This window comes from Gadus macrocephalus, chromosome 23 (assembly GCF_031168955.1).
Source record: "Gadus macrocephalus chromosome 23, ASM3116895v1".
NCBI lineage: Eukaryota > Metazoa > Chordata > Actinopteri > Gadiformes > Gadidae > Gadus > Gadus macrocephalus.
In genome coordinates, this window is record NC_082404.1 from 4,687,577 (window position 1) to 4,698,409 (window position 10,833).

A 10,833-nucleotide genomic window follows, 5' to 3' on the forward strand; every position below is an offset into this window, starting at 1 on the left:
CTCAGCTATTTATATTCCTTGATATATTCCGCCTGCATTTAAGTCCGAAGCAGAATTAATTTCCCGAGCGTGACTGATGTTTATTGCAATGAAAGGATGATACTAGATTGGTTTTGTTTTGTTCCTGTAATCTGTGAAAGATGTTAATTACGCGCACACACCAGAAAACAAATCATCGTTAATTATTGATTTAACCTACTAGGTCGACCATCCTCGACCACCTACACACACACATTTTACAACTTGTGTACTTTGGGCCATGCAATCAAAGCGCAACATGCCGTTGGAAATGGTAGGAACAACATGGGAATATTTTCTTGAGTGTGGTTCTAGGTTATTTTGGGGTTGAATCTTGAGAGGAGCTACGATATGTACTCTAAGTTTAGTGTAGCTTAATATGCGATGGTTTGTGGATACAGCTATGTCTACACTTTGTGGTTGGCTTTTTGGTGCGAGAGCGGTGCTTATTCTGGGATGAGAAATGTCTCGTGAATGACGAGGATTTATCTCTGCCTTTTCTACGAGCTCTTCACGTCACGTTTGTTTGGTGCGCAGTTGATTTATTTGTTATTTCATTGTCATTTTTTTGGGCTTATTTTTTGTCGAGGCCTTGTTTATTGGAAACTTATTTATATATTTTCAAGGGTTATTATTGCGAAATAGCAACAGTGATAGATACAAGGTCCAATATTTTTTCTCGTTTTGTAATGAGACGACCGACCAGAGACCTTGTTTGAGCACATTTCCATGCCTAATAAATGGTTTTATCTCCTTGGTTAATATATCACTTCAGCATGTGTGCGCCATGGGAAATGAGAAAAGTAGAAGAAAGAAAGGAGATGAAAAATAAAAGAGAAGAAGATAAATAAATGCAGATATATTCATAACTTAACTCAACAATAAGTCATGTCTGTGTGCATTTATAAATATCAACATATTATTTATTTTAGTGCTAGTCCTAGTATCAACAGCACAATAATCTTACAGAGACCACAACAAACAGCTATTATTACTCTGCTTTGGCAAAGAACATTCCCTAAAAGATTTTTAGGAAAATAATTGAGCATTTAGAATTCATCCACAGCTTCATAACAGAGCATGCTAACCAAGATGCTTTTTTGCTAGCCCATTTATCTCTTAAAGTTACCATATCGAATTCACAGAATCCTGTTGTCTTACCTAGAGAACCGCATACAAGGGCTTATTTTGCTTTGCGGGTGGAATCCGGCCACCCTAAAGAGATCCATCACGGTCTCACCGTCTCACACCTGTTTGTCGAGGGGCCGGCCACGGGGGACCGCGGGTCCAGAGGACGAGGCGGTGCGCTCTCTAATGGCTGCTTCAGCTGCCAGGTGAGTACCAGGACCAGGCATTAGTCTGCCACCTGCACGCTGGCCTCTCGGTAAATGCTCTAACTGCGCTGTGTTCTGCTTATCTGGTCCGAGACACACCTGGAGCCCTTTAAACGAGCTGCTTAATGACTGCTCTCTTCCTGTAAGCACTGCAGCAACCAAGAATGCTGCTAGTTCAGCTGTTTCTAATGCATTCAGTCCAATATTTCCAGGGCCTGGGGACGGTGAGAGTGTTAACGTCGACCTTTAAGGGGTATTCACTTCATTTTCAAGTTCATTTAGGGCCATTTGAGAGCCATTTTATTGATTGAACATTCAATCAGCTGCAATGATTGATGTCTGTGTATTGCGCTTTGCAGGCCGATTGGTCAATAAAGTGTTACATTAAAATATTTCAAATGTAATTCGCAACCTTTCTTTTGACTCACATTTAATTAGTGTAATTTAAGGTTAATTCAGTTTTAATGGATTATAAAGTGTTACATATTCATGTTACAATATCCAATTACAATTGTTGAGAAGCACATCTTTCCAGTGCGACTCGTCAAAACACCTTTTAGCAGTTAGGGCTGCATCCAGACAACATCTCAATGTGTACCTCCTATTTAGGGCCCCCCAGTGACCTTTTAGCCAACACACACACACACGCACGCACGCACGCACGCACGCACGCACGCACGCACGCACGCAGACAGACAGACAGACAGACAGACAGACAGACACACACACACACACACACACACACACACACACACACACACACACACACACACACGTCGGGGACCCAGGAGCACGTGGTTCCTGGGAGAATGTGTCAGTGACACAGAGTGTAACAGCTCCCCTGAGTCCAGGCTGGGGTTGCATTATGTTTATCAGGTCGGTTTATTCCTCACAGGCTCCAACACATCTGGCTCACCTCCATTCTACTCAGAGCTCCACTTCTTCCCTCCTCCCTTATTTCTCCACGGTGTCACCCGCCCTGAGCTAATACCATATGCGATATTTTGGTGCAATGTTTGTGCCTGGTGTTCATGAGCCAAGGTGTCCCCATGTTAATCAAATAGATGTAATGGGGTACACTATTTTGGTTCTGCTCTCAATTCCCCTCTCCGATGCCACTTTAGCTTGGAACACAAATAGCGTTACTTGCCAAATGCCTTTTTTTTTGTTGCAATATTCAAAATGAGGTACATATTGAGGCAACTGAAACCAGCCATGGTATAATTGAATACAAGCACACACATTGGGCCACTGTAAATAAACAGGGCCACCGGTAAATACTCCAATGGTAATAACATCATATTAAATGATATTAGTGATCCATTGTGAGTTCAGATTCAGAATACCACCACTTTCTTTCTTTCACTATCAATCACCACTGCTACGTGTGTTGCAGATTACCTTCGCCTTGTCACGGAGACTTCCCTGGGCAGAACTACCTTGTTCTACTGCTGATTGACACTGACTAAGGGGGCAGAGTGTATCACTTATGATACTGCATGTCAAGGCGATGCTCCCCTGACTGACAGGTAAGAGTCTCCGGGCCCCCGAAGGTGAGGGCCCCGGCTCCCTGAGCGCTGATCACAAAGGAACAGGACGGCGACGCACGTGAGAACGCTCAGGGGCCGAGCGCGGGGTCCAGCATTCACACGTCTGAGACAATAGGCCACCACTAATCACAGGACCTCAAGGTTACCACGAGGTTAATTGTAAAGCAGGTGGCAGGATGGGCTTCAGAGGTGGCAGTGGGGGGGAGAGATGACTCCTTCACGGCCTTGCTGGCGATTATACTCTGACATTAAGCCCTGGGGCAAGGATTTGGCTTTCTCTCTTCCCTCTGTGCCCTCCCCTCCTCTTCTTTTACCTTTTTAATTTCCTATTATCCATTGATTCCCATTCAGCTTTCATGGGTAAATGAAAACCTTTTTTCCTCCACTCGTCAAAAGAAAATGTTAATATTGAGCCCGTCCTGCTCTGCCGGGGCTGTTGTGATGCGTGGGGAACCATAATGGACCTCAATTGACTGACCCTACAATGGGTTTAACATTCAGCGAGAGCACCCTTCTTTAGCGCCATTGTCGTTTGTTTAAACTAACGGAACCAGCGAGAACAGCAGAACTTGCTAGCCTTTGTGTTTGGGGGGAAAAAGAGTGTTTGAAACAAGAGCGCGGTCATGAATGGGGGACAACACAGCTTCTTTAGGATAGCATTTGTTTTGGCCTTAAGAGCGTTGGCCAGTCTTTAGACCGGCGACATTATGTTTGTCAAAGACTTTGAACAAACACAATGTATTAATTCATGTTTGAGAGTGTGTGTTTTTGTTTGCGGGACTTTTTGCATTTTAATGATAATGTTATATTGCCTTTTGCTAATTATTGCCTTGATTTTTCGGCATTTGATAGAATCATTTAAAAAGTGAGTTAATTAACGGATTTACTACAAGCTTTTATGTGCTGATTTCAGCTGTATCTCAACCTTTAGATATTTTACTCCGGTAAGATAGCATCGCATTTAATAACCCCCCCCCCCGTAAATGTGTTCCCTGTTGATATTTCAGTGATTCATTTGTCTTCTAATATGTAATTGTAATACCCTATTAATCAGGGTTTGATAACTCACTGGTTGTGGCTGTTTCACGGTCACACATTACAACCAGGCTGCGCTGAACAGATCATAACAGCCTGTAGGGCCGGGGATCTCCACGGCGTGTCGAGGCGTCTTCTCTCTCTTCTTCTGTGGGGGCGATGCGCTGTGCAGATGGGAGAGGGGACACTTAGAACATGGAGTGGGGCTGCCTTGCCTTGAGTGGGGTTTACCATGCCTAGAAGGACAGACGTCTCGGTGACTGCCAACCAGACCCAGCAACTGGCCGTTGTGTTTATTCAAATGGGGATTGGCCAGCAGCCAGAGCATCACGGCAGCCCACTCCTGTTCTTTTTTTTCCCCCAACGTTTCAGCCAGGCTGTGAGTGCCATGCTGGGGAGGCTGCATTTGATACCTGACAAATGAGATGCCATGAAACAGCAGGGGAGGAACGGCCACGGCCAGCCTGAGCGGGAGGCGAGGAGAGCTGGGAGGACAGCCAGGGTTAGGCTGGGCGGATTGGGGGTTGATCAGGGAGGACAGCCAGGGTTAGGCTGGGCGGATTGGGGGTTGATCAGGGAAGATAGCCAGGGTTAGGCTGGGCGGATTGGGGGTTGATCAGGGAAGATAGCCAGGGTTAGGCTGGGCGGATTGGGGGTTGATCAGGGAAGATAGCCAGGGTTAGGCTGGGCGGATTGGGGGTTGATCAGGGAAGATAGCCAGGGTTAGGCTGGGCAGATTGGGGGTTGATCAGGGAAGATAGCCAGGGTTAGGCTGGGGGTATTGGGGGTTGATCAGGGAAGATAGCCAGGGTTAGGCTGGGCGGATTGGGGGTTGATCAGGGAAGATAGCCAGGGTTAGGCTGGGGGTATTGGGGGTCGATCAGGGAAGATAGCCAGGGTTAGGCTGGGCGGATTGGGGGTTGATCAGGGAAGATAGCCAGGGTTAGGCTGGGCGGATTGGGGGTTGATCAGGGAAGATAGCCAGGGTTAGGCTTGGGGTATTGGGGGTTGATCAGGGAGGATAGCCAGGGTTAGGCTGGGGGTATTGAGGGTAGATCAGGATGGACATAGGGCCACCAATTGCTGCCTGTTTCCTTTAGAAGCGACGTGTCGCTTCTAAAGGAAATCGACACAGTGTACAAATCGACAGTGAGATTGAGATCATAACTTTTAGATATCTCTTTCAATATATAATAAGATGTATATTTGTTGTATCAATGTATTGTCATTGTAACCTGTTGATGAACGATCCTGGCTGTGCAGCAGTAACATGCGACTGCAAAGCAGCAAACGTATGAGGCGCAGAGTGGAGGTGGACATGATCAGTACGGGGCACAGACGTCTTCTAAACCCAAATAATTGATGGTGACCTTGTTGTCCTTGTCCAGGAAAAGAGGCCTATTTTGAACCGAGAGCCCACGTTATTCTCGGACCTGCTGGCCCTTTGTTTGCTATCGCTGTGTGCTGCTGTGTTTCACATCCTGTGGCTGAACCAATGTGCGTTGGTTCAATGCCCAAAGGATGGCCGGTACATGCACACTACGTGTCTATTTGCAGGTGTCTTGAACCTCCCTTAAAGTGCCAGGGGGTTCCATTGTGTTCACTCTAACACTTTTCTGTGTCCAGCTCTATGAAGACTTTCATGTGTATCTTTACAGAAGCTGTTCAACAAAAACCCACCCACCTTTCATTGACCATCGGTCAGATGTCTCCTCGCTCACTCACTTGAATGCTTATAAGCTTAAACCCTTTAGTACTGCTGCCTTTATTCCTTCTGCCTTTTAAACACCACAGATTCATAAATTTGCGTTTCATATTCCACCTTAATTCCGCTTAATCCAACAGTTCAATTTCCACACCGTTCAAACGGCATTAGCAGAGCAGCAAAGCAGTTTTCTTTTTTCTCTCCTGTGTTATGATACGTGTGTACCTTTCATCCATCACCTCCATGGCTCATGACCAAGACCTTGGTCTGACAAAAGTAGATAAAGTGGCGCCTTCCTCAAACTACGGGGCTGATATTTACCACATTCATCCGGATATGTGACATTGCGAGGGACAAGCAGAACACACCGAGAGATGATTAAGGTCCCATTATCACCCGGGCCTCCGAGACATTGCTGGCTGGGGGAGAATCTGTCTCGTTCCAGACTAGCAGTGACTTTGACACCAACCTCTTAGGATGAGTTGCGATGCGGAGCACACTTTGGAAAAAGAGAAGAGAGAAGAAAAAAGACAGGATGACGACGCTTCACCTGAGGAGATCATCTGTCCCCCCGTGTCCTACGGGGGAGGGGGGGGCGTGGGAGATGGGGTAGGTGGGAGTGTGGGTCCATCACATCCATCAGGCGGGAATGCGGTTAGGTAGAGTGCCATGCGGAACGTGCTTTCATCTTGCCTTAAAGGAGTGTGTGTTGGTGGCGTTTCCAATCTCAGCGGTTAAGCTCTCCCAAATGGATGCTACCGTCTTCTGATTGGCTTGCCTTAACGAGGGTTTTGATTAGAGAGCGGAGTCTCCGAGACGAGAGCCAAAGCTTGTGGCTTCGCGGGGAGCATTTTTTATTCACAGCAACTGGAAATTTGTAAATGGCTGTTCTGAATAATTTTCTTCATACATGAGATGAAAAACACATTTGTCAAAAAGGTTTTTCTGGGAATCAAACCAGCAAATCCCCATAACCACAAAAGCAAAGTGTTAACTAGATAATGTTATCATAAGGAAAATACATCCATTTTGCTGGGGCTAGGGTTGCGTGGAAACAGACAAGAGTGTTTCCATGACTCGATCAAGTTGGCCACCGTAAACCAATCACAGACCTCCTCCTCATGTCTGATCATCAGTCCAACACCTCGCGATCGCATCCGTCACTCCTCTGCAAGGATCTCTCCTTATGAAAGCATCAATTATTTGCCACGAGGGAAAGTGCATTCACAAACTCCAGACACCATCGCAGCGCACCGCTACTGGGGTTTTACATATAGCACCTAGGTGGAGAGGTGTGCACTGTGTGACCCAGGAGTGTGAACTCCTTTCGTTTTGATGCTGGAGAAAACGTGTCTGTATTCCCAACTTGACACCCACTGTCGCAGCCCCTCACTCCTTGCTACTGTGGGATCCAGTGTCTTTGGGTGAAAAACACGGATGTCACAGGTCACAAACTGACATCCTTGTTACCATTCAGGGATGAATACCAGGCAAGCTAATTAGGGGGATGTTTCACTCTTTTTTTTAAGGGGGTGGGGAGCCCTGGACCCAAACACGCTGCCAATTTCCTGTCGATCCACTGATTACCGAGAGAGGGTTAAGAAGAAAAAGTGGAAATGTTGTAGGTGGTTAATTGTGTGCTTAGTAGATACATTGATGGATGGTGTGAGAGCCATCTGGAATTCCTTACTGAAGGGAGAGATCAAGTGTGGTGGTTCTCCTTTTTTTTAATTCAACCATTGACAAGTTAAGTATAAAGATGTTTGTTCTTAGTCGAAAACATACGTATTAAAGACGCCCCAAAAGGAACCCTGTCCCCCTATCTTCAAATGTACCCAGCACCCCTTCTTGTTTAAGGGCCTAACATTAAGTGGACTAAATATCAATGATTTGAGGTAAGTGCCCACGTTAGATGTATCACAGCAGATCAGCCTCAGAATCGACTGCTTAATATAAGAGTGAATAGTGTGTAATCATTAAAAAGCAGAAGTGTGAGTCGAAAACCACCCCTTTTCCTTTGCCTGCTCAACGAAATGAGGGAGATAAAAACATAGCAAGCACGTCATAGCTTCTACAAAAAAAAAAGAGAAAAAAAGAAAAACCTCACCCAACTGGGACCTCTTTAATGCCACAATATGATTTGTATTTTTACATTTACTTTACATATGATTATATCACGGCATACTTTGGGGTTTGGCAATCACAATCAGGCTGCATTACAGCGAGGGTTAGGTGTAATCCCACAGTAATACAAATTCAGCTCAACGCTAATGTTATTCATGAGCTGCGCTAGGGCCCAACGGTATGCCGTGGCTGCTAGCCGTGGTTAAGCCGCTCTGCTCCCCTGAGGTACAGAGACCATTGGCCACATTTAAGGAAATGAACTAATCTTCACTCACTGAGGCAAAAAAAAAGAGGGAAAAAAGCAAATCTTTGTCGAATTATATCGCCAGCCATTTTATCTGTAGTTTAAATAATCACAGGTTCTCAAGGTTTAATTGCATTTTTTAGTACTGTATCTTTGGCTACGACCACGGTTTTAAGACTCTTTAAGACCAACTGATCGGTTGAGGTGTGATACCGTATATGAAACCATGTGTGGCGCCTTTCTGGTATCTCTGCAGAGCTAGGTGAGCTGCAGAGCGAACACGCGTTTACCTCTATTCAAACACCGTTTAAGACCAAACCAATGGCCCTGAGTCGCGCTTTTTTCTGTAGCCGTTCTCCCCCATTTTTTTTTTAAAACGGGGCAAACGTCTGGTGATCCTCTTCCCATCGTCGCCACCGTCGGTAACGACCAAAGCGACAAAAAAAGCGACCTCGCCGCGGCCTGGCAGAGCCATGGCCTCCCCCATTGAACCTGGAGACAATGAGCTCGCCCAGCGCCGCGGATAAAAGTGGGCTCCTCTTCCATTAGCCGCAGAGAGAGAGCTCAGAGTAATTAGTCGAGCGCTATAAATCAAGTGGCGTGAATCTACTTCGCCATGGCCTAATTGAAAGTGGTCTCTTTTTTTCTTCTTCGGTGGTGTTATTTGGACACGGTGCACCGTGGGATGGTGATCGATGTGAAATCCCGCACAAACAGTTTGAACCAGTCAGGCCCGTGATGGATCAGTCCCCTCGGAGCGAGATCCATCCCCATCGGGGATGGATCTCGCTCCGCTCGCACCCGGAGATAAAAGCCTCAACGACGCCTCGGTCTTGTACGAGCTCCCCCATTTGTGTTGTTACTTGTGTGTGAGTGTGTGTGTTTTGTCTATGTGTTTGACTATGGGTGTGTTTGTCTATGTTTGTGTGCGTGTGTGTGTGGTTGTGTTTGTGTATATCTGTGTGTATATGGAGGCATCAATTGCACATAAAGGACACATTGTGGTACTTAAAAGAAGCATCTTTGACACACACACAGCCCAAATCTCACAGAACATTGCCAAGGTCAAGCATCGAAAAGAAACATACACACACACACACACAGGCACATTCACACACACACACACACACACACACACACGCACACACACACACACACACACACACACACACACACACACACACACACACACACACACACACACACACACACACACACACAATCACGGAGACATAAATGCCCAATTGAGGGAGCCCATTTGCATGGAAATTCAGGTGATTTATAGTCGAATTCTATAGCATTTTCTATCCTGAACCAGAACATTTTGTTCAGGCGTTAGCCATGGCCACAGAGATGTCACAGAACAGTACTGTATCCCAACATCAAAGACGGCTCTGTTCACACACACAACACACACACACTAAGGGTGGCTTCCAGCGGCTAAGGTGAAGCAGCTGGGATCTTTTGTCCTCCTTTGTGTGTATTCGTGTGTATGTGTGTGTTTTGTGTGTGTGTATGAGACAGTGTGTGTTTGTACATCTTTCCCTTCTCCTTCCCTTGTTTCCTCAATAATTCTAGTTATTTTTTTGTTTGGAGATTTACACTAAAACGTCGTAGAGGAGGAGATGGTGGAGGAGGAGGAGGGGGAGGAGGAGGAGGAGGAGGAGGAGGAGGTAGTGGTGGAGGGGAGGAGGAGGAGGAGGAGGAGGTAGTGGTGGAGGGGGAGGAGGAGGAGGAGGAGGAGGAGGAGGAGGTAGTGGTGGAGGGGGAGGAGGAGGAGGAGGGAGGAGGTAGTGGTGGAGGGGGAGGAGGAGGAGGAGGAGGAGGAGGAGGAGGTAGTTGTGGAGGAGGAGGAGGAGGAGGAGGAGGAGGAGGTAGTGGTGGAGGAGGAGGAGGAGGAGGTAGTGGTGGAGGAGGAGGAGGAGGAGGAGGTAGTGGTGGAGGAGGAGAGGAGGAGGTAGTGGTGGAGGGGGAGGAGGAGGTAGTGGTGGAGGAGGAGGAGGTAGTGGTGGAGGAGGAGGAGGAGGAGGAGGAGGAGGAGGTAGTGGTGGAGGGGGAGGAGGAGGAGGAGGAGGAGGAGGAGGAGGTAGTGGTGGAGGAGGAGGAGGAGGAGGTAGTGGTGGAGGGGGAGGAGGAGGTACGTGGTGAGGAGGAGAGGAGGAGGACTGCGTACAGGCGGCGGGGAGAGCCTCTCTGCTGTCCGTCAGTGTGTTGTTGTTGTGGTCTTTTTACAACGGTTTGTTATTGTTGTTGTTTGTCCTGAGACGCTGTGGCGGCGGCTCACCACTCCGTGGCCGCGGCGGGCGGCGGCGGGTCCAGGATGCAACGCACATCACGCTCACCGCAGCGACTGTGACCCCATCCGGGGGGGAGGGAGGGAGGAGGGAGGGTAGAGGGGGAGGCCAGGAGCAGCCACGGCAGGGGGTCGGGGGAGGACTGGGGGGTGCACACGACATAAATTTCCGAGCGAGACGCGATAGAGTGTGAGAATCACAGAGATGCATCGGCTCGGACGATGAGTGTGTGACTCCGACCCCCCTGTGTGTGTGTGTTGTACTGTACAGGGGCCGGGGATGGGTGTGTGTGTGTGTATGGGGGGGGGGGGGAGACAGGCATATCTGATGATTACAATGGCCCCCAGATCTCTGTTGGTTTGTCACCAGTGGCTGTAAAAAAACAAAAAAAACACTGGATCGGAAGACAAAAAAAACAGGAATAAATCTATTAAGTGGTGGAGGGGGGCTGGGGGGAGGGGCTGGGATGGGTGGGGTGGGCGGGGGTGAGCCGAGGGTGAGGGGACCTTTTTCTCCCACAAGAAGTATA